The following is a 26,422-nucleotide window of genomic DNA, read 5'->3' as shown; positions in this document are numbered from 1 at the left end:
TTCAAAGTAGAAAAAGACAAAGCCAGTTCTGAAACAAAAGATCAGCTGCTATGAAAACAAAATAACATTTTTGCAGAGAAGGAAAAGTACACAGCTTTGAACCAAAACAAACAGATGACCTTTTCATACACTTAGAGCTTCAGTTCTTTGCACATCGAGTACCTTATGGGTAAAATGCTCACTCAATTATTTGTTAACATACTGTTTGATGATTAAACGATGGGAAGGCTGTTGATGCTGTTAAAACCAAGATACATCTCCTCGTGTGTAGTGATTAAAATCTGTCAAATTCACATTAAAAAAAAAAAGAAAGAAAGAAAAACCCTCTGTCCTCCTGCTCCCCCATCACTGCACTCTTGCCTCATAAAAGACCTGCATGTACAAAAATAAAAGTAGATGGTGGGGTGGGTTTATGATTTACAGTATTTTCCACACTCAAAGCATTTTTCAAGAGTCCTTTGAGGTTTTAAGATTCAAACACTATGCAAGAATTATTGTTTGAACTACCTAACAATTACCCAGACTTCTTTTAGACTTCAGTTAACCTTTAACTAAAATGAGCATCTATAACTTTTCCACGGGGCATCGGAGAACGAGTTCTTACTCATAAATGCTTTCAGGTCCTCAGACACCAGGCGCGGTGGAAGATGAAGAGTATCCATCAATTAGAGAGCTCTTCCGGACCTCAGTTTACCCACTTAGGAATACGGGCGTATTAACTTGTTTCGTGGGGACCACGAAGGTGTAATTAATTAGTGTTTTTAAACGCTCTGAGATCCAGAGATGAAAGGAAATTCGAGAGACACGCAGAGAAGATGACAATAATCACAACAATAAAAAGAATGACTAACTTGGAAGTCCGTGTTATGTAAGGAAGGAGAAAGAAGTTAGCAGATTCGCACAAACAAAAGAAAAGCCCACCGCCCCCTTTGTTTCTCTTTCATTTCCCTCTTCCTTCCCGCCCCCGCGGAGCTCCCCTCCCGCAGCAGGCGGCCCCGCGCGGGGCGCGGGGCTCGGACTTGGCCGCCGCGCGCGGGGCTCCGAGGTGGAGGGGGAGGGCGCGCTGGGCCGGCTCCTGACAAAGGCGCTTCCTCCTGCGAGGGCGCGGGATGCGGGAGCCGCAAACTCCGTTCCCGGCCGCCTCGAGCGCGGGGGCGCGCAGGCGGGCGGGGAGAGCCTGCCGGCCGCCCCCGGCAACCGCCGAGGAAGTTGCGCGCCCGCCTTGCCCGCACCCCTCGTTGGCCTCGCCACCATCCCTTCTGTGGCCCGCCGCGGCCGCACTCACCGGACAATTACTGGTGGCCGCAATCCAGCACGGCCCCGAGAGCCGGAGCGAGGGGGTGAGAGGTGTGCGTACGCGAGGAGCGCGAGCAGACAGCCCAGCGTTCTGCCGCCGCCTTCTACACGAGCCGGCCAAGCCCCGCGAGGGAAGTTGGCCGCGGAGCCGAGCGCTGAGGAGCCGCGGGCGGAGGGAGAGGCACGGAGCCCGCTTTGTGGTGCGCTTCCGAAGGGCTCGAGGCAAAACCGAACGCGCGGCGCCGCTGGTGCTGCTGATGGAGGCGGCGGCCGCGGCGGCGCCCCCCGACGGTCCCTCCGCCTCACACCGCTCTGGGTCACTGACACACACTCGGAGGGAGGGGAGGGGACTAGCAGGAGGGCGGGGCGGGAGGGAGGAGACAAGGCAGGGCCACAGCGGGAGGCGGTAACGCGGCGCCGAGTGGTCTCTTGGGAGTTGTAGTTCTCCGACTGAAGAAAAAAGGGATACATCGTGGTTGAGGAAGCGTCCCGGCTCTCACTGCACTGCGCATGCTCGGGGAGAGGCTCAGCCCCCTGCTGTTACTATGGTCACCGACACACTGAGGAAGAGAACGTGTTCTTTGCTGCTGCTGGCTGAACAAGGGCCTTCTTGTCTTAAGGTGCTGTTAGGGACCCCGCCCTCAGCTAGTCCTTCCTACTTCGCTCCACCCCCAACTTCTAACCTCACCACTCACAAGTGCCTACTGAAGTCTGACTTCCTGTCGATATTTCGGTCTTCCCTCCTGCCTGATTTTCTGTCACAAATACCCATTTCCCTCCCTTCCCTCAAAGAGTCCTCTCTGCCTTAAATTCAAGTTTGTTTTTTACCTAAGACTTGTAGAGATGTAGTTGCTTCCAGTAACTGAACAATTAAGTGGTAACTGTTAAGAACATCCACTGTCAGAATCCCATAATGTTTTCACCTAATTAGTCACATCAAACTTTAAGGCCAGCAAAGGTAAAAGTTCAGGATATTAAGGATATTTCACTTGCTTGGTGTAAAATAATCCAGATTGGATTATTTTGAGGCCTATGACTTTTAAGAAATATTCATAAATTCAAAAGATATGGGAAGTTGAAAATGGTTCACTTTTTACATATATTGGCAAACTTTCATTTGGCAGTAACAAAAGTCTGAACCAAGGTCTGAGTATGCTGTTGGGCTGGTCAGCTAAGTCTACACCCATACAGGGCACCCAGGTGTGAATAGGTGGTGGAGGAGGGTGATGAAAGGCAGTACACAGTTACTGGATCTCAGAAGAACTACAGGCAACCTGTCCCAAACTCTTTTGGTTTCCTTCTCTGCCTGTCTAGAAACCCATACCCTGGAAGAGAAAAATTAATGTTTATAAATCAGAAACACATGTAGAGGAAGAAAAATTGAGGTTTGCAAATAGAATCTCAAGATCAGAAATCCTTGTGTTTGTAGACCACATAAGTACTCATTTAAAAAACATTTACTGAGTTGGGGCGCCTGGTGGCTCAGTCGGTTAAGCGTCCGACTTCGGCTCAGGTCATGATCTCACGGTTTGTGGGTTCGAGCGCCGTGTCGGGCTCTGTGCTGACAGCTCAGAGCCTGGAGCTTGCTTTGGATTCTGTGTCTCTCTGTCTCTTGGCCCTTCCCCTGCTCATGCTTTGTGTCTCTCTGTCTCTCAATGATAAATAAACGTTACAAAAAAATTTAAAAACAACAGCAACAAAAAACATTTACTGAGTATACTCCATCCCAGGCACTTTATTCTCAGAAATGGAGATACAAGAATGTGAAGGAAACATTCCTTGTTTTCAAAGTGCTTGCTGTGCAGAGAGGAAACAGGTAAATAAATGGACTCATTGTGACAAATACCATAACAGGAAAGCACATCAGGTGCTTTGATACACAGCTGCCCCAGACTCAAGCAAGGTCGGAAGATGCTTCCAAGAACATTTGAACTTGAAGATGACTACCAGTTAGTATGTTTGTGTGTTTTGGTAGAGGAAGGGGAAGAGAGAAATGGGTGGGAGCATTTAGGAGTGGAGGTGGAGGGCAACAAGAGCAAAGCACTAGAGGCACGAGACCAAACAGTGTTTTGGTTCAGCAAAGAGTTCGGCATTGCTGGTAGAATAGGGTTGAGGGAGTGGTGAGAGGAGACACAGAAAAGGTAAGGGAGACAGCTTAGATCATGAAGAATCTTATACAATATGCTAAGGAATGTGAACTCTTTTCTGGAAGCAATGGAAACTCATGCCAGGACTGTAAGCAGATGAAATGTTGATTAAGCTATGTATTTTAGAAATGAATTTTATGCATTTAAAAAAAGATGAGAGCCTGAACTAAGACATTTTCAGTCTCAAGAGACAGAACTCAGGATAATCAGACACTATTTAAGAGATAGAATTAATAGAACCTAGTGAGCAATTGCCTGTGTTTGGGGGTGAAGGGTGAAGGAGAGTTATCAATTATGATGCTTTTGGTTGCAAGCAGCAAAAACTCACTCTAACTGGGTTAACCAATAAACCAATATTACCTGTCTAGATAGAAAGCCCAGTGAAAAGGTGGGCTATGGAGCTGAATGATTCAGCAGTTAAATGATGCCACTAAGGACATGTTTCTCTCTTGTTTTGTTGCTTTTCCATCCTTAATATTAGCTTTATTTATATTTTTTATCAAAGCAGGAGTGGGGAAGGGGCAGAGAGAGAGGGAGACACAGAATCCAAAGCAGGCTCCAGGCTCTGAGCTGTCAGCACAGCGCCCGATGCGGGGCTCAAACTCACAAACTGTTGAGCTCATGACCTGAGATGAAGTCGGGCACTTAACTGACTGAGCCATGCAGGTGCCCCAGTATTAGCTTTATTTTGACCATAGGAGATAGTGACCAGAAATTCCTGTGGTTTTAAGTTTCACCATCCAGGTATATGAAAAGAAGAAAAAGGAGTGATTTTTGAAAACTCTTTTAGAAAGGAGAGAAAACATCTTACACCTTTCTCAAAAGCCTCAAGAATTGGTTCATGTCTCTATGTATGGCCAGGGGATGGCATAAGGCTAATCATCTTAGGATAAAGACAAATGCTCTGCCCCTAGATCCAAAGGAGTCAGTTTCCCCCAAAGTTGTGATGAGGAGGTATGGCTCTCCCAAAGAAAACTAAAGTGATTGCCCAGTAAAAGTAGAACGGAGGCTGACGGGGAGGGGGGGAGCACAACAATATGTATGACAAGGAAGGAGAAAGATGACTCAGATTTCTGAGCTAGTGATGCCATTCACTGAGTTAGGGAATGCAGGAGATTGAACAGCTTTTGAGGGGGAATTTGATTAATTCACTCTGGATATGTTGAGTTTGAGACAACTCTGGACATCTCTGTGGAGAAGTGGAGTAGGCAGTTATATATGTATGACTCTAGTGCTCTAAAGAGAGATCTGGACAGTAGAAGATATAACTGGAATATACCATCATATAGATGGTAGTTGAAATTATGAGAATAGATGAAATTGCCCACAGGGAGTATATACAGCAGAAAAGGAGGAATCAGTAATAGCACCCTGGGGAGCATCAACACTTAAGGAGTAAAAAGTAAGATCTTGAAAATGCCTGGGAGCTAGCAAGAGAACTAGGACATACAAAGAAGTAAAAAAATGTAATCTGTAACCAGGATAAAAGTCAATCGACACAAACAAAGCCAGATAATACACAGTTGGTAGAATTAGCCATCAACAACATTAAAAGTTATTATAAATATGCTCCATATGCTGAAAGAGAGAAATTAAAGATATTTTAAAAAATGGGATTTCTATGGGCATAAAAATTTCACTGGATGGGATTAACACTCAAACGATTAGACACTCAGATGAAAGGATTAGTAAACTTGAAGACATAGCAGTAGAATCCAGCCAAGGTAAAAAGCAAACCAAGAAAAAAACAAGAACAAAAACAAGAAAAAAAGATTCTCAGTGATCTGCAGGATAATACCAACAATTCTAATTTTTGTGCAACTAGAGTTCCAGATGAGAGAAGGGTGAGAAGGGGTGACAGAAAAATTATTTGAAGTAATATAGCTAAAATTTTGATAAAAATTACAAACCCAGAGACTCAAGAAGTTCAATGAGCCCTAAGCAGGGTAAACACACACATTTATACACACTCACAAAACCACTGCAAAAGACATCATCATTACATCGTTGAAGACTAGTGATAAGAAGAAAATATTAAAAGCAGCCATTGGGAAGAAAGGTACATTATATATAGAGAAACAAAGACAAAAATCAATAAACTTCTAATCAGAGACTATTCAAGTCAGAAGACAATGAACGGCATTTTAAAAAGTGCTGAAAGAAAGTCTGTCATATAGAATCCTATATTTAGAGAAAAAAATCTTTCAAAAATGAAAGCTAAGGGGTGCCTGTTTGGCTCAGTAGGGTAAGCGTCTGACTTCAGCTCAGGTCATGATCTCGTGGTCCATGGGTTCGAGCCCCACGTTGGGCTCTGTGCTGACAGCTCAGAGCCTGGAACCTGCTTCAGATTCTGTGTCTCCCTCTCTCTCTACCCCTTCCCTGCTCTCTCTCTCTCAAAAGTAAATAAACATTAAAAAAAAATGTTTTTCAATGAAAGCTAAAGAACACAAAACCTGAGAGAATGTTGCCAGCAGAACTGCACTACAAAAAATGCTAAAGCAACTTCTTCAGCATTAAAACAAAAAAACAAAACACATATGGAAGCTTGGATTTTATACTAAAGAATGAAGAGTTCTGGAAATGGTAAATATATGAGTAAACATAAAAGGCTTTACCCCCCTTTAAAAAATTTTTAAAAATGATAATTGACTACTTAAAATATATAACAGTGTTTTATAGGGTTCATAGCATATGTAGAAGTAAAATGCTTGACAATAGTAGTTCAAAGGATGGAAGGGGAAAATAGAATTATATTGTTAGAATTTACATTATATGTGAAATGTACTATTATTTGAAGGTACATTGTAATTAAAAAATGTACATTTTAAATCTTAGAGCACCCATCAGAAAGAAAACAAACATGTATAGCTAATAAGTCAACAATGGAGATAAATGAAATCCTAAAAAAGTATGCTTGAATGGAGAAACAGAAAGATGAAATCTGTGTCCTTAATGACCATGGAGTTGACACACTGGACTATCTCTTGACCTCGTTTTTTTTTCTTTTAAGTTTATTTATTTTGAGAGAGAGTGTGTGGAGGAGGGACAGAGAGAGAGAGAGGAAGAGAGAGAATCCTAAGCAGGCTCCCTGCTTTCAGCACAGAGCCTGACACGGGGCTCAATCTCACGAACTGGTGAGATCATGACCTGAGCCGAAGTCAAGAGTCGGAACCGATTGAGAGGTGCCCCTTTCTTGACCTCTTTTAAGTGAGAGAGAAATAAACTTCTATCTTATTTATAGGTGTTTTTAAAGTTTATTTAGAGAGACAGAGAGGCTGAGCAGGGGAGGAGCAAAGAAAGGAGAGAGGGGGAATCCCAAGCAGGCTGGGTACAGTCAGTGTGCAGAGCCCAATGCGGGGCTTGAACTGATGAGACCATGAGATCATGACCTGGGCTGAAATCAAGAGTTGGATGACTGAGCCACCCAGGTACCCTATAGGCGTTGTTATTTTGTATTCTATGTCATGTACATGCTTGTAGTAGTTTCATGAAATAAAGTATATTCCCCAGAATCAGGCAGACCCACATACTGCTCAAAATTTGGTTTTATTGCCAGCAACATCAACATAATTCTGGATTTTATGTACTTGTCACTAAAATTCCAGGAAGAGTTTATCTTTTGTATGATCATCACTTGCTGTTAGTTCAATCAGTTTTTCTTGAAAGAGAAAATACATGTAAAGTCCTTGGAATATAGTAAAGGCTCAGTCAATATATATTACTTTGAAACACCCACCATAATAAGGTTAAGATACCACAATTTAGGCATACTGTGGGGTTTGTACAAATCAAAGTGGCATTCATTTATACATGAAAATCCATGAATCTCTTTTTGAAATTGTGTTCACCGTATATTTTTTTATAGTGCTTCAAAATCTGCAGTCCTTTGAATTCGTGAAAGTTTGGTCACAGAAAACAAGCACACCTTCAATTACCATCTCCTCAGTCTACATATCTAATACCTACATTTCTTTGACCAAAGCAACTCTCCTTTTGTTGCTTACCTGCACTTTCAAATTTGGTATATTCAAATACCTAGTCATTTCAGTAAGAAAGTGAATGCTGGGGGACTAGTAACTTAGATTTTGTTAGATCCCTTCAATGCTAAAAAAAAAATTTGATCTTAGGAATTTGCTGAGTAAATTCCAACGTTTTTATCCACCATCTGACTACGTAAGAATCAACTAAAACTATGTTTCTACTCTCCTTCCAAACACACATAAAAATGGCACTTAGAATATGAATATAAGGAAAAAATCACAACATTGATACCTTTCTCCGAAATATCATGCAATTTATCTAATTTGCTAGTAAATGATGCAGAGGGAATTGGATACACCAATCTTTTCTTATGACTTGAAGAAACTGTTGCAAGCTTATTTTTCTCCTTTTATTGCAAATGTTTCATCTGTAGCAATTGAACATATCTTTTCATATTTTCTCCCAATTTCTCACATTTTGTACTGACAAGTAATTATATCCTATTAGTCCATGTGTGTTGAAAGTTGTTTTTTTACTAAAAATGCAGGCAGACTTCCCTTTGGAATCAGGAAGACCCAAACTGCAAACTCAAGTCTTGTTGAAACTCTCGGATTTGAAAGTAATAACGTTGGGGGGTGGGGGGGGGGTGGGCAGAGGAGCTTGCATTTCAATATTCGTATATTATGTAGTTTATCTCTTAGAACTGCTATCTTTCAATAACCCTCCCTAAAATAAAATTATTCTCTTTTTAATGTCCTCAAAGTCCCCAAATAGCTCACAGTCAACATGGAACATGTTCCTATTTTAAACCTGTGAATGGCACACAATTCGAAGGCCTGGGCTTTCACTCAAAAGATTTGTAGGCCCTAAATGCTGGCTCTGACATTTTAGATATATTTGGAAAATGTCAAAGACAAGCTAGTTAAAATTTTAATGTTTTAAAGCAGTATGCTTACATACCGAAGAATGCAGTCTGTACACTCTCAGTATTAGGCTAACCAACATGTAAGCAAGCAGTTATTCTGGAACTTAAAAAAAATTACTAAATAATGCGAGAAGTGGAAAACTCACGGAGAGAAGATTCAGATTGTGTTTCCACCCCTATTGATTTATCTGCTTGTGGGATAATTGTATTTTTATACCTCAAATTTCATGCATTAATTCTTTCTCTGAATATTCATATAGTGGCAAGCTATGTATGTAAAGATTAGTCATGTTTGCAACCCTCAAAAAGCTTATAGGCAAGTGAATAGATAAGTACAACAAAATTTTATAATCACTTTTCTAGAAGTATGTTTAGGGAATAGTGGGTATATAGACAAGAGAATAATCAATTTTACACGAGAATACAATCAGAAAACACCTCAAAGAGGAGACAGTGGTTGAGCTGAGTCCTGAAAAATGAGTAGGTACTCACCAGGTGACCAAAGACATTTTAGTAGAGCTCGCACTATAAGAAAAGATTGGAACATGAAATAACATGGACTCTCCAAGCCCACTTGGAGAACTACAAGGAATTCAGGCCAGATCATAGAATGTGATGTGGGTGCCCTGAATCATGAGGTTGGGTAAATTTTCTGGGATCAGATCACAGAAGCCCTTGAATGCCATGCCAAGGAGTTTGGGAATGAGAAATTGCTGAAAGAATTTTAACAGAGGAGTGATAGAAATCACATTTGTGTTTGAGCAGGGTGACCAGTTAAAAGAATATGTAATAATTCAGGTGAGAGGTGATGGACAAACTAAGTAGCTGTGGGAAACGGAAAAAGAGAGCAGAGGCCAAAGACATTCAGGAGGTCGAATGAACAGGACTTAACTGCTGATCGGATGTGGGACATCAGAGAAAGAGGAGAGGAAGATAATTTTGAGGTTTCTGGGTGTGTAACTGGACATTATACTTTGGGGTTAATCATTAATACAGTGAACACAAGAGAAGAAGCAACTTTGTGGAGAACAATGGATTTCATTTTGGACAACTGAGCTTGAAGTGAATGTGATGATATCCAGTAGGCATGAGTTAAATATTGAGGATTCATCCATCCCATCACTGAACCCGAGACTGGATAAGATCCCCCAGGGGGAGTGAGTAGAGTAATAATGATAACAATAGTTAACATTTATCACATTATTAAGATCTTGGTTGTACCAAGCATCCTGCTATCTCCTGTTATCTCATTTAATCTTTGACACAACTGTGAGATAAGTACTCGTGACTGGTAATTTTATGTGTCAACTTGACTGGGCCAGATATTTGGTTAAACATTTTTCTGGGTGTGTCTGTGAGGATGTTTTTGGATGATACTAACATTTGAATCACTAGACTGAGTAAAGCAGATCTTGTTCCCTAACGCGAGTGGGCCTCATCCAATCAGTTGAAAAACCGAATAGAATAAAAAGGCTGGCCCTTCCACAAATAAGGAGGAATTTCCTCCTGCCTGCCTGACTGCCTTAAGCTTGGACATTGGCTTTTAGCTATTTGAACGTCCTGGTGTTAGCAGGGGCCCCAGTTCTAACCTCTGCACTGCAGTGTAAGTGCACATCTCCTGTCCCTAAATGGGCATTAAAGCCCTGGCCCCAGGCCCTTAAGGCCTATATTTAAGTCTCTGACTTTGAGTCCCCTTCCCTTGACACAACATTTTCCCCTACTCTGGCAGTAAGGATTTCTCTTGATTTGCCTCAAGCTCAGCTATGTTGTTGTATTTACCCAGGATGCCTATTTATTTGTATCAGAAAATGTGGCTCCGATTAGCTCAGCCTGCCATGTTGTAGGAGCCTATTTTTCATTTGTTTTTGAGAATGGTTTCTTTTTTAAATTTATTTTCTTAATTGAGAATGGTTTCTAAAATCTTTTACCAATACCTTTAAAAACATATCTGACCTTCTAAAATACTATTTCACTAGTGTCTAAGTTAAAAAAAAAGAAATATACTGACTGTTCTGGAGTGGTAGTATAGACACTCTGGTTGCAAGGTTAGGGAATACTGGGGAGCCACGGTAGGTCATGGAGGGGGTTTAGGGTAAACAAACATATTTAAAGTTGGCAAGTTCATGACCTGAATGTAGGACTCCTGGACTCTGCCAATAGAATTTTCCTAGTTCTGCCTTTTTCAGGATTGAGTCCTCACGACTAGGTCTCCTGAACTGGTACTGCTTCAATATTTTCTCAAATAATTTCCCTATTCAGTTTCACAACCTGCCTTAAGCATCTGTGTCTCCTGCTTGTCCTGCCTCCACAGTAACCTCTCAGAGATCAGTTTCTTCACAACCCCACCCCACTGTGTCACTGTACAAAACTCCCAGCCTCCCAACCTGAGTCACCACACGCCCCCTTCTAGTGTTACCAGCCTGGTCTCCTGCCCCCAGCCTGTCTCTTCTCAGATAAAATCAGCACTGCACGTTAGCAAAGCGCAGTTTCATCCATTTGACTAGACTTAGCAGCCTGGAGTTTTTCAATTTATGGGAGTATGTTTTTAATGCATTATTTAAAAACTTTTTATTATAGAAAATTTCAAAATACACAGAACAGAGAATAGTCTAACAAACCCCATGTACCCATCATCCAGCTTCAAGAATTTTCAACCCCTGGACAACCTTGTTTTGTCTCTACCTCCACCACACCCACTGATTTATTTCAAAACAAATCCCAGGTGCCATATAATTTTATCTGTATATCCATACGTTTCTCTTAAAAACCAGGTATCTTTGGGGCAGTTGGGTGGCTCAGTCAGTTAAGCATCCGACTTTGGCTCAGGTCATGATCTCACAGTCTGTGAGTTCGAGCCCAGCATTGGGCTCTGTGCTGACAGCTCAGAGCCTGGAGCCTGCTTTGGATTCTCTCTCCCTCTCTGCACCTACCCCGTTTGCACTCTGTCTCTGTCCCTCTGTCTCTCTCTCTCTCTGTCAAAAAAAAATTTTTTTTAAGTTTTTTTTAAAATAAAAACTGGGTATCTTTATTTTAAAAACAAAACTATAGCACAATCATCACACCTAAAAGTATCCCTCTGAATATTTCTTTAATAACCTCAAATATCCAGTTTTTAAGACTTGAGATCCAAAAATGCCATTGGTTGTTATTATCTCTTAAGTCTCTCCTTTATTTATTTGTTTTAAAAAACTTTAAAAAAACGTTTATTTATTTTTGAGAGGGGAAAGAGAGAGAGAGAGAGAGAGGGCACAAGAAGGGGAGGGGCAGAGAGAGAGGGGGAGACACAGAATCTGAAGCAGGCTCCAGGCTCTGAGCTGTCAGGAGAGAACCCGAAGAGGGCCCAAAGCCCCAAACCATGAGATCATGACCTGAGCCGAAGTCAGACACTCAACTGACTGAGGCACCCAGACACCCCTTAAGTCTCTCTTTTTAAAAAAAGCTTTGTATTATAGAAATTTTCAAACATACTCAAAGTAAGCAGTATAATATATGTACTCAACACCCAGCTTTGACTGTGATCAGCAGTTTGTCATTCTTGTATCATCTATACCTCCACCCAGTCTCCAATTTCCATTCCATTATTTTTTAAGTTTTTGAGCTAAAATGTACATATATTTAAATATACAAATCTTAGCCGTACAGTTTTGACAAATGGATATACCAAATGTAACCCACATCCCTATCATCATGTAGTCATTTACATCTCCCTAGATGGTCCCCTTGTGCCTCTTACCCCTTCACAGGCAACTTCTATGTTGATTTTTTTTTAACCTTAGATTTGTGTCTGTTCTAGACTTTATCCTGTTTTATATCCAGCTTCTTCTCAGTATAATGTCTGTGAGATTCATTCAGTCTGCTTCTTATAATTGCTATCACTACTGTGATAGGTTTATCCTTTCTTCTTTTAGTGGACATTTAGTTAATGAAAGTTTTTCTTATTGAGAATAACGCTGCTATGAACATTCTTTCATAAGACTGTGCTTAAATCTCTTTTAAGGTCTAAGTTTGTGTGTGTGTGTGTGTGTGTGTGTGTGTGTGTGTGTGTATAGGGGGTTGGTTGTTGTTGAAGAATCCAGGTCAATTTGTCCAGTAGAATATTTAGTCTGGATTCTGTCATTGCATCCACATGTTTTACGTATTCCTCTGTCCTTGAATCTTCTGTAAATTGATAGATCTAGAAGCATAATAATAATAATAATAAGTCAGGGACTTATTCTAAACTATAATATGCCATTTAATGAGGTATTAGCTGGTTTCAATAATTTTGATACATAGAAATATACATACACACACGCACAGTTGAATTTCATTATTTGTTCTCGTTATGATCTTTAAAGTTGCTGCAAACACCAAATTAGTGAATACTGAACCATGCCTCCTAGAGGAAATATGGGATTAAGTTCCTGTGGGTATCTGGTCACGGTATTTTAGTCAATTGAGCAATAGATAACCTTATTTTATGTGTACTTCTGTTTAAAGACACCTTATTTAATATATGTTGTTGATTCATTAATATTGCACTCACAGTTAACAATACTATAATTCATGCCTGAATGAAGCTTATCTAACACATATTTTCTCTGAGGGCAATGTCACAGCCCTTCTGTACTTAAAAACACTGGACAGCACCTCAGCACTGTTTGCAAGCCATTTTGAACAATGAAATCACCAAACCCAGCGCCCCCCCCCCCGCCAAAAAACACACAAAAATTTGAAAAACGTAGTGCTAAATGGACCACAAAAAGGACACTTGTTTAAAGCGTGAGAGTTGAAACAAGAGGGCAGAGCACTGCCTGGTTCAGCCTCTGCTAGGTATGCGGGTGTCAGGTGGCTCAAATTTTTGGCTGCTTTACATGTGCATAAATGACCTGCAAGAGCACTATGAGCGTTGATTTTAATTTTAGTGTGTAGGCAAATTCACAAATACGTACTCCATGAATAATGAAGTTCAACTCTATACATAAAACAGGTTCTCATCTCTTTTCAATCCCCAGAAATTGGGCAACTAAAAAGAAGAATGAACTCCCTCTTTTTACCAAGATCAGCGGGACTATATTCCATGAGAGCTGGGTTTGCTGGAGGTATCCTTCCTCAAAATATGTGTAGATTTAAGAGTAACCATAACTCGGGGCGCCTGGGTGGCGCAGTCGGTTAAGCGTCCGACTTCAGCCAGGTCACGATCTCGCGGTCTGTGAGTTCGAGCCCCGCGTCAGTCTCTGGGCTGATGGCTCAGAGCCTGGAGCCTGTTTCCGATTCTGTGTCTCCCTCTCTCTCTGCCCCTCCCCCGTTCATGCTCTGTCTCTCTCTGTCCCAAAAATAAAATAAAATAAAACGTTGAAAAAAAAAATAAAAAATAAAAAAGAGTAACCATAACTCATTGTGAGTGAAGATGTAGGTAAAATTGGGTTTGCTAACATTTTTACTCTTGCTTAGGGGAGGAAAATAATATCATATGGAGAGGCAGAAATGACACGAGGTCTAGAAAGATAAATACAAAAGTGTCTAAAAAAACTATCTTAAAATCTGGCTTGAAAGAAGTAAAAGACTAAGGACTTAGTACATAATAAATGCAAAAAATATAGTTCTAAGATGTTTCAGTGAATGGGGAGTGACAGACATACTACCTAAGGAGGATGTCTGGTGATGAGAAGAATCAATAGACCTGGGAGATGAGAAGTAATAGAAACAGAAAAGTCTGCCTCACTAATGAAAAGGAAAATAGTTCTGACTTGGACTTGAGGGTATGTGTACAGTAAACCATAGCAACAATAGACCAAGTGACTCCAGAATATGGATAAAGAAAATGTCTCATTCTATTTTGAATCTTAGAGAAAAATTTGTAAAGAGTCTGATTAATTAACTGAGTGACATCAAGTCAGAATAATAAAACTGAATGCCTGATGATTTACATATTGAGAAAGATTTTCTGCTCTGAAAGACCTCTGTAAATCATAGTCATACATTTGACTCTCTGCACATTAAGCAAATGCTGATGTAAAGAACATTATCGGAGGTACTAGAGGTGACACATAGGATAAAGGCCAAATTCTCCAAATATACCAAAACAATTATTTTCCCACCCGTTATCCCTAGTGCTATTCTCTTGAGAGGTGACAACAGAAAATATACCACTAGATTTTTGCTTCAGACTCACCCTTAAAATTTGTTTCTAGGTCAGATATCAGGCCGAAGATACTTCTTGGAGTCAAATCACAGAGACATTCTAGTGCTTGACCACAACACTTATATCCCTATGGTGAGAGACTCTAGCCTCCTTCTTAACCCCAACCAGGATTCCCATAAAACTCTCCTGTAATTTTCTCTCCTATGATGCTCTCATAAATGGCATGCCCTAAATCATGGGTCACTAGCCTGGGTGTCCCTTTGCTTATTGGACATTTTGCCCGCTCTCACTAGTTACTCTCCGGCTTTAAGAACTTCAAAGACCATCTCTAGGAAGTGGCAGGGTGGGGCGGGGGGGTGGGAATCCTTGATGTAGAGGGGGAAATGGTACTGTAAAAGCCCGTTAGTATTATATACTTTTAAAGAAAGCAACTTGGATCATATAAAGTTTATCATTACTATGACAGACACCTACATTTTAGTTTCTGGCTGACCAGACTTAATGATACTTAGGGAAATAGTGAGAAGTAATTCTTATCTTCTAGAAAACTAGAATTCATGAAAGCTCTGCCACTCAGAAGTGACTTGAATTATTGAAAAGAATAAAAAGGAATCTAGTAAGAACTCTATTCTATACATATAAAGTAGTAGGGTTGATATGAAACAAAAAAGTAAATTTCATAATTGCAGGTTCAGTTTGAGCTTTTGTTTATTCAGTTTCTAAATTTCATTGAATTAGAACCATATAATAACACTCAAGAGATTATTTTGCTACCCAAAGCAATTTGTCACTATTCACTCCTCAACTATAGCTCTCTACCTTCATCTTTTTCTCTTCAATTCCAAATTCCAACAGATTATTCAACTGGAGGAGTAGACTGAGCTAAGAGTGTGATACTTAACACAAAGAAATGGCATACATAATGTAAACATTCCATTTTGAAATAAGTTAGATGTTAAGATTTGGAACTGTAATTGCTGTGAATTTTTATTGATGACATGCTGAGTTATGGCCTTGGCTATTAATACGGCTGGTTACACATGAATAAAAGGCAAACATTTCTACATGAGAACATGGACAAACTGGTTAGCTTAGAAGAAACTTTAAATCTATCTTTATAAATGGAAGAGAGAAAATGGAATCAAATGACACAGCAGGAAAAAGAGAAATAAAAAGATAGGTTATATCATAGTCCTATATGGTGAAAATCTCAGTTATCTTGAGATCATTTATCCAGCAATCAAAATAGGACCTATTAACCCAAACGTAAAGCTTCTGAGCTGCTAAAAAGAAGAAGAAGAAAAAAAAAGAAGGACGAGGCGGAGGAGGAGGAGAAAAGAAAGAAAAAAAGGAAAAGAAGGAAAAAAATGTTTAAAAAGTTGTATACTAAAGCTCACAAACTTTATTAGTAGAAAATTTCTAATATTACACTTGATATTTCATTCCCCCAGCCACAGAAAATTAGAAGCAATATACTGTTTTTTTAAACTCCAGTTATTATAGACTCTAACATTTATTGTGTGTTGACTGTGTGAGGGATGGTTACATAAATAGCTAATTTAATTTAATTTCCCTTCATTTCACAGACAAGGAAACTGAGATGGAGACAGGTGACAAAGTTGCCCAAGATCACAAGTAGAAACCAGGAGGGTTAGGATTCAAATACAGTACAAGTGTTTTACCAGAAACCACACTTTCAGGTATTGATGGCAGACATCCGGGACTATGAATACAGTGATGAACAGGTCCGGGGAAGCTCCTAATGTCAAGATCTACAAGGGATGGGGAACGGTAAGAGGAATGAGCTGGCAGGAGCAAGAACTGTTGGGAACAGCACAACAAGGCAGCAGGTGGAGGGGTGGGAGCACCAGACTCTGTACAGTTACTATTTAATTCCCTCTTTGCAACCATTCTGCAACTTGGAAGCAGCACTTTTTAGATGAAGAATTGAGGTTGTGAATCGTTAAATAAATTTCCCCCAAATTACATAATTAGTAAATAGTAAACCAGGTCTGTTGTCTGACATGAAAGGTTAATTTCTTTCTCCCATACCTCACTACTATAACAAACCCCCAGAAACAGGAACCTACAGAAACATTTAGTCTACCATCCTGTATAAAAGGGAAGAGCCCTGAATGCTATACCAGCCTGTGAGGGCTTTGTTGAATACATAAAGTAGTTGAATATAAAAATGGTACAATAAAATATGTACAATTAAGACCTTAATAATCAAGAACCAGTGGCATTATGTTGATTACTCTCTGTTAAAGAACACAGGGGAAAGTATAGCATATTTTAAAAAGTCTAAAAATAGATACGGTTAAAGTAAAACTTGTGCATTTAAAGGGATGAGCTTCAAGTATCTGGAAAATTCTCCTATGTGGAATACCTTTTGTCTAATGATAACAGACAAACCAAGTTTCCTATTTTGGGAAACAGTACAAATAGACATATTAAAATAAAGGTTAAGAAAATTTTGTATCATAGGGCCCAATAAAAACAGTGCCAACACTTTCATACCAACTTAGATTATGTGTTAATACTGAATCATACAGTATCTAAAATATGTTTCTACAAGTAATAAGAAATTATCATTTATTAGAAATTCAAGCTATTAGAAAAGTAAAATAATTGGATTTCTCCGCATTCTATACTTCTGTGAGACAAAAAGGATACCACACGTTCTTCAAAGACCTCTGAACTTAAAATTCAGGTAGTCAGCACCAAGTAAACCAAGGGTTTACTTTAAAGATCAATATTTATGGTCTGTCTTACATGTAGTGTTGAACTCTATTTCCTATACTTTCCCCATCTGTAGTGCTATATTGATGATTGGTCTTGTAATGATAATCATGATCCATAGTGTGCCCTCTGTGCTACAAAAAGGCAGAAGAGCTACTACATTAAATGTAACTTGAAAGTAATACATTTGATTACTACCTTTTAAAAAATGAGCCAACAATGCTTATCTAGCACCTTTAAGATAATTCAAATACTAATTAAAAAATTTCCCTCCCCAACCTATTCATGGGAACATTTGAAAAGAAAATTATGAAGAGGATTCCCAGAAATATAAGAAAATAATGTTTTCATCTACTGCACATTACTTTTGTTGACTTGCATGTTGTTTTAAAGCTCCATGTTCTGGGGGCGCCTGGGTGGCGCAGTCGGTTAAGCGTCCGACTTCAGCCAGGTCACGATCTCGCGGTCCGTGAGTTCGAGCCCCGTGTCAGGCTCTGGGCTGATGGCTCAGAGCCTGGAGCCTGTTTCCGATTCTGTGTCTCCCTCTCTCTCTGCCCCTCCCCCGTTCATGCTCTGTCTCTCTCTGTCCCAAAAATAAATAAACGTTGAAAAAAAAAAAAATTTAAAGCTCCATGTTCTGTTTAGGTGTTTGATGTGTTTTTAATGAAAATTTTTAATAATTTAAAAATAGGTATTAAGAAACTTTCAATTGGTTAATGATCGTAGACAACATTCAAACAAACAAAAAATACCATTTGTTACTGAATAGCTTTAGCATTTTACTTGGGTTACAGGAAAACTTTGTGTGGGAGACAATTACTTAATTTAGACCTATATATGTATTGACTCAGAAGTGGTGCTTTACATCAATGACAAAAACATAATTATGCATAAAGTTAGTTTTAAGCCCCTTTGTTAATTGTGGGGAATTAGAAAAATCAAAGAAATGGATGTAATTTAAAGTATAAGAGGAAGGAAAATATTTTCTTCCTGGGCAAATACATGGTGGATGGAGTATGTGTACTGTAACTGCTTTTTTTAAGATTTTCTAAGACAGATCCAATTTTAATAATCCATTTAAAAACCACATTAGACCATTCATTTTGATTTTTGTTTCAAAGTGTTTGGACACCCTGGAGAGTAATGGCCTAATATTTTAAGGAAAATCTTACTTTGACTTTGTTTCTAAAGGATACTTAGGAACTTCAGAGATTTTCTACAGGTGAGTCCCACACTCATTAAAGACTTAGAGCATTTAATTAATAAAGTTTAACTAATTGTGAATAGGTCTTCTAATGGGCTTCAGAAATTTTGTGAAATTTGATATAAGTTTATAACAACACGGAGACATCTATTTATGAAGATTACTTATTCCAGAGACACTCTGAAAATTCTTTCTTCCAGTTTAAGGTTGCAAACAGCACATATATACTGATTAGTCTGTAAGTTGGAAAGAGTCCGTTTATTATTAGGACAGCATTTCAACCATGTAGGAGAATATATTTCTCCTTTTAAAAACACTTATTCTTATTTTATTTCCTAAGCAGTCATTTAAATATTGAATCAGTATGACAGGCCTTGTCGAAGCAACAACTGAGCAGTTGGCCTAGAATAGTACTTTGCACACCTAGAGGAGGCTCGGATAGTAGACTCACTGAAAGAACACAATGTCCTGTTTTCTTCCCCTTTAAAGGAAAGGAAGCATTCTAGCACCAGCAGTGTAAAGACAGGATGTACTTATCCCTTGCTTATTAAAAGAAAATGTTGAAAGGGAACCTTATCTCCAACTGCGTGACATCTCAGAAAAGACCAATCTTTTAATTTCCTTTCCTTTTTCTGTTTACAACTTTTAATTGGTTCACATGTTCCAGACCTCAGGGGACAATATGATCTCTCATTTTTAATGTGTTGTATCCTCAATATTCTAATGCCCAGGCACACACAACGGGCGTGATACTGGTGGCTTCTGAGACATACTTGTTTTTGCGTCATACTTATGTTACATATCTTTTGTGATAGTTATGACATACTTCTTACTTATCAAATAAAGATTTAAAATTTGCTTTTTCTGAGATTAATGCATATAGTCTCCCAGAAAGCTGTATATTAGTGTCATTATTACCGATTCGTCTGATGACCCCAAAAGTATTTTTTAATGACAAGTTCATACACATGTACCAAGTAGGAGATCTCTTATAATCATCTACATATTCATATAGATTAGATCTAAAAGCTGCCACAGAAAGCCCAAAACTCATTTCATGTCAGAGGACTGGAAATGAGAGAGCATTTCTGTTTGTATTTTATTTCCTGGTGCTGTGTCTTTATAATACTAAGAAATGATGCAAATTCACATGATCATGGCCAATAGCCAGATCTTCCACAAGCATTTGTGAGTGTATGTGTATGTTCATGAATAGATATATCAAAGATTCTTATCTTTGTAATTTATAAACATTTATGTCTAGACAGAAACAAATACAGTGCAATGTTTGAGAATTATTTCTGATGTGTATGATAATAATTTGCATAGGCCATTTAGACAGACTAAAAATATATGCATTAAATGCGGTGCTTCTAAAGAGACCCCTCTTTTTTTTTTTTTTTTGACTGGAGAAAATAAGTTGCTTTTACTTTACTATTTTTTTCCTTATGACTCAAGGGAACCCGTGACTTGACTATATTTTTCTTATAGGTATTTAAAATAACATACTATGAAAACATACAGTATTTTCAAATTTAATTAAATAGGGAAATACTTAAGATTGTAACTTTCAGACAATAATACTCTTCCTTAAAATTTAGACAATACTCTTTTTTGATATTTTAGTGAGCTCCATTCATAAGTGTTTTTGCCCTTTACTGAATAAAACACTCAATATGTAATTGGAAAATAAAAACTTACATATATCAGTATTATCATTGTGTCTGTTCATTGTATACAGTACACTATATTATGTGATTTACCAATTTAATCTATAAATGATGTATGTGGCCACTATTAGCAGCTCAAAACAGCCAAATGAAATAGATGTTAACTTTTAAACTTGAAGAGAGCACTGATGGTTCAATTTAAGTTCATCACCTGGGCAGAGGAAAACCTTTTTTCATCCTTCATGGTCAAATTGATTCTTCTGTTATGTTATGTTATTCTACCTTTCTCAGTGTTCACCAGCTTCCTAATGAATCTGCTTCCCTTGCTTCAGTTTCATCCCCATATAATATATTCTCCACCTGTTGTCAGAATGATTTTCCCACAAAGCCAATCTGATTATATCACCCCCTGAATAAAAGTTTTGAATGCCTTCCCACTGCCTTTAGGGAGAAGTTCAAACTCTTTACATCGCACGCTGTGCTCTGCAGGATCTGGCCTCTACATCTAAACCTCAGCACTCACTACTTTCCCTTATGCATTACTTGTTTAGGCATGATAAACTGTCCCGAATGTATTCTCCTCAGGCTGCCCAATCTTCATACATGCTGCACTCCTGGCTAACTTTTACTTGTCCTTTAGGACTCAGCTCCAGGGCCATCCTCTCCAGAAAACCTTCCCTGAAAGTGGGTGTGGTGGATCGAGGGGTGTGCTGCTTGGATTCCTCTACCGCCTTAAGACTGGAACATTCACTCCCCTAACTGTTGAGATCTGTTGGTAACAGATCTCAGCTAAGTTTCATTTTGAAGATTGACCTTGGTTGAAGAGAGGCACTTGCTTAAGGTCAGGCCCTCCTTCCTAAGGGCAGCCCATATGCAATGACTAGTTGAAACAGAAGTATAAAGCCTTGGTCCCACTGCTCCAATTGGGACAGCACTGCAGGCCACCCTAGCCCTATAATCATCCCATGAAAAGGCCGAGGACTTTGTTGTGACTGCACCACAGTCCAACTTCTTCTGTCCAGTTCAGTTTCTTTCATTTCCCTTATAGGTCTTGATCCAGAAATCAAGCCTTCTGTGCACAAATTTCCATCTTAGAGTCTGTTTCACAGGGAACTAAGACACTGAGTAGGACCCTCAATATCACTTGCTTATTTCTATCATAACTCTTATTCCACTATATCATCATAACTGTCTGTTTACTTGTGGGGCTATGCCTAAGTATAGTGAGCAACTTGAGAACAGCGATTGTAGATCTTGTCTTTTTATCCTCACTTCCTTTTTATCCTCATTTATTAAATGAATAAATGAATGCCTGAGATCACCATCTTCAAATGCCTTGAGGGCTTTTCTAAAATCAACTCAATCCTTCCTGAAATCTATTTCCTTTAGGAAAAGCCCCAGAAAATCTGGATTTTCTCTTCCAAGATGTATTTGAGGTTTGCTGCTGCCTGTGCTTCATAAAATAGTGAGAAGCATGGATTTGGAGATCTGGATTTAGAAGTCTGGATTGAATTCTCAGTCATCATAGCTGTGTGACTTTGAGCACATTGTGTAACCTCTTCATGTCTCAATTTTATCAACTGGACAATAGTAATATCTAGCCCATAGATGCTTGGTGGTAAATAAATTAGGTAATGTCTGTATGAAGTGATGGCATGTAGTAGATACTCAGTAAATTTTAGCCACCCCCCCCCCCCCGCTTTTCTACTTTTTAGACTGAACTTATTCTTTCTATAATAATTTACAAAGAAATAAATTACAGTAGTTTGGTCATCTACAGTAGTAGATGATCTCAGTAGCTCTCATTATCTTCTCACCTGACTCCCCTGCCTTCTCTGGCACATGGCAAAAATCCGTCAGTCTGCTGCTGTTCTTATTTTAGAAGGGAAAAAAGCATCTACTGAAAGCATCTAAAAGCATCTACTCGAGGATGCAAGTGCCTGCTTGCTACAAGTTTTGTTACATTTATTGTGAGACATCAAATGTGCTAGTGACAAGAGAGCTACGGCTAGGTGTGTCTGACAGTGAGTCAAAGGTGAGTTAAATGACATGAATGTAACACTACCTGATGGGTTTCAGTGAAGCATAGGAAGGGCTAAAATGATTAACATAAAGTGCCGAGTAAAAGTTAAAGGTATGGTAGCAAGCTATCCCATATTTAGGTACCTGATTCACTCGTATTTCCAGTTTTCTTTTTCCCAGTACTTGGAAAATCACATTTCACAGTTTCCTTGTCATTAACCGGACGATGTGATAACCTCCAGCCAATTACTGGGAATAGAAGTGCTACATCACATGTAGGGAGAAGTATTTGAGTCAGTGGTCAGGTCTCAGCTAGAAATCTGGAATTCTGAAGAACATGTGCCCTGAACAGTCTTTTACATCCAGAGCAAGTTCTGCAAAAAGTGAAATAACCTTTCACTGTGTTAAACTGCTGAGGTATTCATGTTATGTGTTACCTTAACCATTTAGAAAAAACTTAACCATTTCTGACCATTGCACTGGGGTTCAGGAGAACTCAGGATAAATATGAATAAACAAAACATCTCAGGAAAAAGAACTACAGCCAGCTGTCTCAGAAAATAGAACTGGAAGGTTGTTCATGATGCTTTTTTGCCTACATCTACTCTACTATTCTACCACTAAAGTAACTTAGATTTTCCCTTTCAATATGTTCTTTTCTGTGTCTGTCTTCTCCCACTTCCAACTGTCAGTTGTCTTTCTCTGTATCATTGCATCTCTGCATCCCCGAATCATTTATCTTTCAAAGAGATAGAACTCGATTGTCCCAGGTTAGACCGCCATCAGAAAGTGCTCTCAATCCAGACTACATAGGCTGCTAGGTAGTCTACAAATAGGCTTTCCTTGAATTAGAAATGCCTCCCCTGGTCCAGTTAGCAACAACCACGAGGTTGGGTCATGAGATACAAAACATGGCCACCCATGCTTAAAGAAAAGCTTGAGGTCTCTTCTCCTCCCTACCCACCAGCAGAAACTGTGGGTTGGAGTCCTGTTAGATAGGTGCTGTAGACATGGTAGGCACCATTTTGTCTTGCCCAGTAAACTAGGATACAGACCCTTCAGGTCAGTGAGAGGATGTTACTCCATTGCTGTGCCCACAGGGCATTGAACTGGTTGCACAAATGCCTTCATCTTGACCTGAAAATTTGACCTGTGACTTCTGGGTCAGGACAAAATTTTTGTTGAGCTGACAAGTCTTTCTAGATGAGACAGAAAAAGTAGACCCAATGACCCTAGGTCAAATGCAGGAAATTTCTGGCTTCTTAGATATCTTTGATCAAGAACTACATGTTCAATTTTGAGAGTGTTTTTTTGGTTGATAATAGGCACAAAAGGCAACAGTTGTTTTAGAGCAGTGTAATAATCAGTGATCTAAAATCGGTTTTGACGTCAAAATAAAAATTAGGAACTATTTCACTTCACCCTGAGCATTTGGTTAACTTATTAAAAAATGTGAAATAAGAGTTTCCCTTTGCTCTTAACACCACCATCTTACCTGCTGTAGTTTCTTTTTTTTCTTTTTTTAAGTTCATTTATTTATTTTGAGAGAGAAAGAGAGCAGGGGAGGGACAGAGAGAGAGGGAGAGAGAGAGAGTCCCAAGCAGGCTCTGCACCAGCAGCGTGGAGCCCAGTGTGGGGATCCAACTCATGAACCGTGAGATGATGACCTGAGTCAAAACCAAAAGTCAGATCCTTAAGTACTGAGCCGCCCAGGCACCCCACCTACCAGTTTCTTACAAATATTCTTATTAATGTATGGTTGTCTCTATTTGGAGTGTATTCACCTTCTGAAAATGTTTCATTTTAAACTTCACTCCTTAACCTGACCCTTTTGTTTCATGTTCCCTGGAGGAACCTTCTTATCTTCCCACAGCATTCCACTACCCTCTCAAATGGTGTAACTCCCTCACTGGCCTCCACTCCACTCCCAATCAAAACCCTCATGGCCTCTGAGGGGATCTCAGTTGAGGTTAAGAGGACGTTAGCCAATTAAACTGCTATTAAGTCAGCTAAGAATTTCTGATAGTTAAGTGACAAAATAAAAATAATGCAGAAAAGTTTTTTGATCAGATCTGTCTTCCTACAGCTCTTTAAATTATTGCAGTTAGGTTCTTTCAGCTTTCTTTTGACACTACAAGCAGAAGTCTCCAATACTAACTTTTAGTCAGACGTAATGATACAGGATAAGGATGGTGAATTTAATATTTTTTGAGAAACCATGACCACATTTCAAGTAATTTAAAAGGCTATCATTTATAAAATGCATTTCTATTTCAGGGATGTTAAGCTATGAAAAAGGTGTGCCATAAATTCTACCAAAATGTGGCATTGGGTTGGTTCACTGTGGAGAAACGGCAGGGGAATGGACTGAGTGCTGAAATTTAATTGGGACCGGGTTCAGCTTCCAATCCTGCCCCTGATTAGTTGTGAGACCCTGGGAAAAGCATTTAACTTTTATGAGCCTAAGCATCCTCATCTGAAAAATGGGGATAATAATAGGTACAGGCTTATTAGATGTTTTACATAGACTATTGGACGTGAACTGTCTTGACACATAGCAGGTTCTCTGTGGGTGTTAACTGAATTTGAATATTTTTAAGTTCCCTGTAGCTTTCAGGAAAGAAAATCTATCCTATCAAAAGGATTGATAGGGGACTGGAAAGAACTCTCTGGTTGAGAGAGAAAAGGCTTCATCCATAAATGCCCCATCCTCCTTTGGACTGTTTTTGACTTGATAATAATTTGTTTGCTGTTCTTTTATTCATTTATTCATTCACTCATTCACTCAATCGTTATTTTGAGAGTCCCTACTTTTTGTTAGGCAGTGGGGATTAAAAAGATGATTAAGACATGGTGGTCTCCACCGATCATAGAACCTGGTAGGGAAAGAAAGTCACTGTAAGCAAATAATTGAGAAGCATTAAACTATATATTCTTTAAAATTTTGCAACCCTTTCCTTTAAAGAAACAATGAAAAACAAAAATAAAGTAGAGTCCCAAAATCCTCCATGATTTGTAAAATGTTACAAAGCATGGATGATCCAAACTAAACTCTATCAAAAAGAAAATTTCCGGGAAGCTCAGTTGGATGGGTCAGTTGGTTAAGCATATTGACTCTTGATTTTGGCTCAGATCAGGACCTCATGGTCATGAGATGAAGCCCTGTGACGGGCGTGGAGCTGGGAGGCACTGGGCATGGAGGCACTTGGGATTCTCTCTCTCCCTCTCTCTCTGCCCCTCCCCTGCTCATGCTTTCTTTCTCTAAAAAAAAAAAAAAAAAAAGAGAGAGAGAGAGAGAGAAAGAAAATTTCTTCCTTCAACTTTTCCCTCTTGTTAGAGTTAATTTTGACTTTGGCATCAGGACACATTTTGTTTTTCTTTTGCTCTCACACTACATCTGTTACCTTCTCTGTCAGGCAAGTATAGAAAGTAAATTGTCAGGCAAGAAACAATAAGCTCAGCACACATGTAGAATCTGAAACAAAATTGGGAGACATAATTTTAGCTGTACCTGTTTTCATAGTGCTTTGCATATGGAATACTGTATCTATAGAACTTTTAGAGTTTTTTTGGTTAGGCATCATGGCACAGTGGGAAAAATGTAGGCATAGGAATCAGAATAAATTTAAATTTTGGCTTTACCACTCACTAGTTGTGTGGGAAAGTCATTTAACCTCACCGACTCTCAATTTCCTTATTTGTGAAAATATAAATTACAGGCTTATAGTAATGAACATATATGCCCACACATATGACTTCAATAAATATAAGTTATTATTCAAACCCTAAGACACAAAAGAAAATATTTTCTGAGCCCTTGGATAACTGTACAAAATACTCAAATGCTTTAATATAAATTGCATATATTAGAGGCAGAATTTGACTTGGTTATATTAAACAGGCAAATAGTTATTAAGATAATCTTAACTTGGGACATCTACTGTGACAAGGTCATTATAAGCTGTAAATGCCTAGCTAGAGTGGTGAACTCTGGGAACCAGGCTGGCCATAGGTTGGAGCCAGTCAAGATGGGAGTGTGGAGTGGGGGATTAAGCTCTGCCTCTTGGAGGGCAATATCCATACACAATATTTGGAGTTCTTTTGTAAGGAAGAATTGTTTTTTCTTCTTAATTAATTACTTAATTTTATTCATTCGTTTATATTAGTATGGACTAATGTATATTTTATATTTTAGGTAATAATCTAATGCCATGTTATTTATTTTGTTGTTCAAAATGCTCCAGCTTTGTCCAAACTTTCAGGTTGGTTCCTGTGCCCCCTTTGACATACTCTGATCCTTTTGTTTTTGTT

General features: G+C 39.1%; 1 protein-coding gene and 1 long non-coding RNA gene across 2 annotated transcripts in view; one reads left to right on the top strand and one right to left on the bottom strand.

The window, feature by feature from the left end:
• The window catches only part of PELI1 (pellino E3 ubiquitin protein ligase 1), a 59,680-nt gene extending 58,260 nt beyond the window's left edge, over positions 1-1,420 (bottom strand). The window contains exon 1 of the mRNA XM_025932060.2: positions 1,286-1,420. The gene's annotated coding sequence lies outside the window, so the exon portion shown is untranslated. The remainder of the gene's footprint in view (positions 1-1,285) is intronic.
• Positions 1,421-1,665: 245 nt separating this feature from the next.
• LOC147582479 (uncharacterized) lies at positions 1,666-16,313 on the top strand. Its single transcript, XR_015249176.1, has 3 exons — positions 1,666-1,916; positions 14,523-14,605; positions 16,174-16,313. It is a non-coding gene; the product is annotated as an uncharacterized LOC147582479 (long non-coding RNA).
• The last annotated feature ends 10,109 nt before the right edge of the window (positions 16,314-26,422 follow it).

This window comes from Puma concolor, chromosome A3 (genome assembly GCF_028749965.1).
Source record: "Puma concolor isolate L17-30 chromosome A3, mPumCon1.1.hap2, whole genome shotgun sequence".
Lineage (NCBI taxonomy): Eukaryota > Metazoa > Chordata > Mammalia > Carnivora > Felidae > Puma > Puma concolor.
The sequence above is the reverse complement of the archived record's forward strand: the minus strand, read 5'-3'. Positions and strand labels throughout refer to the sequence as shown.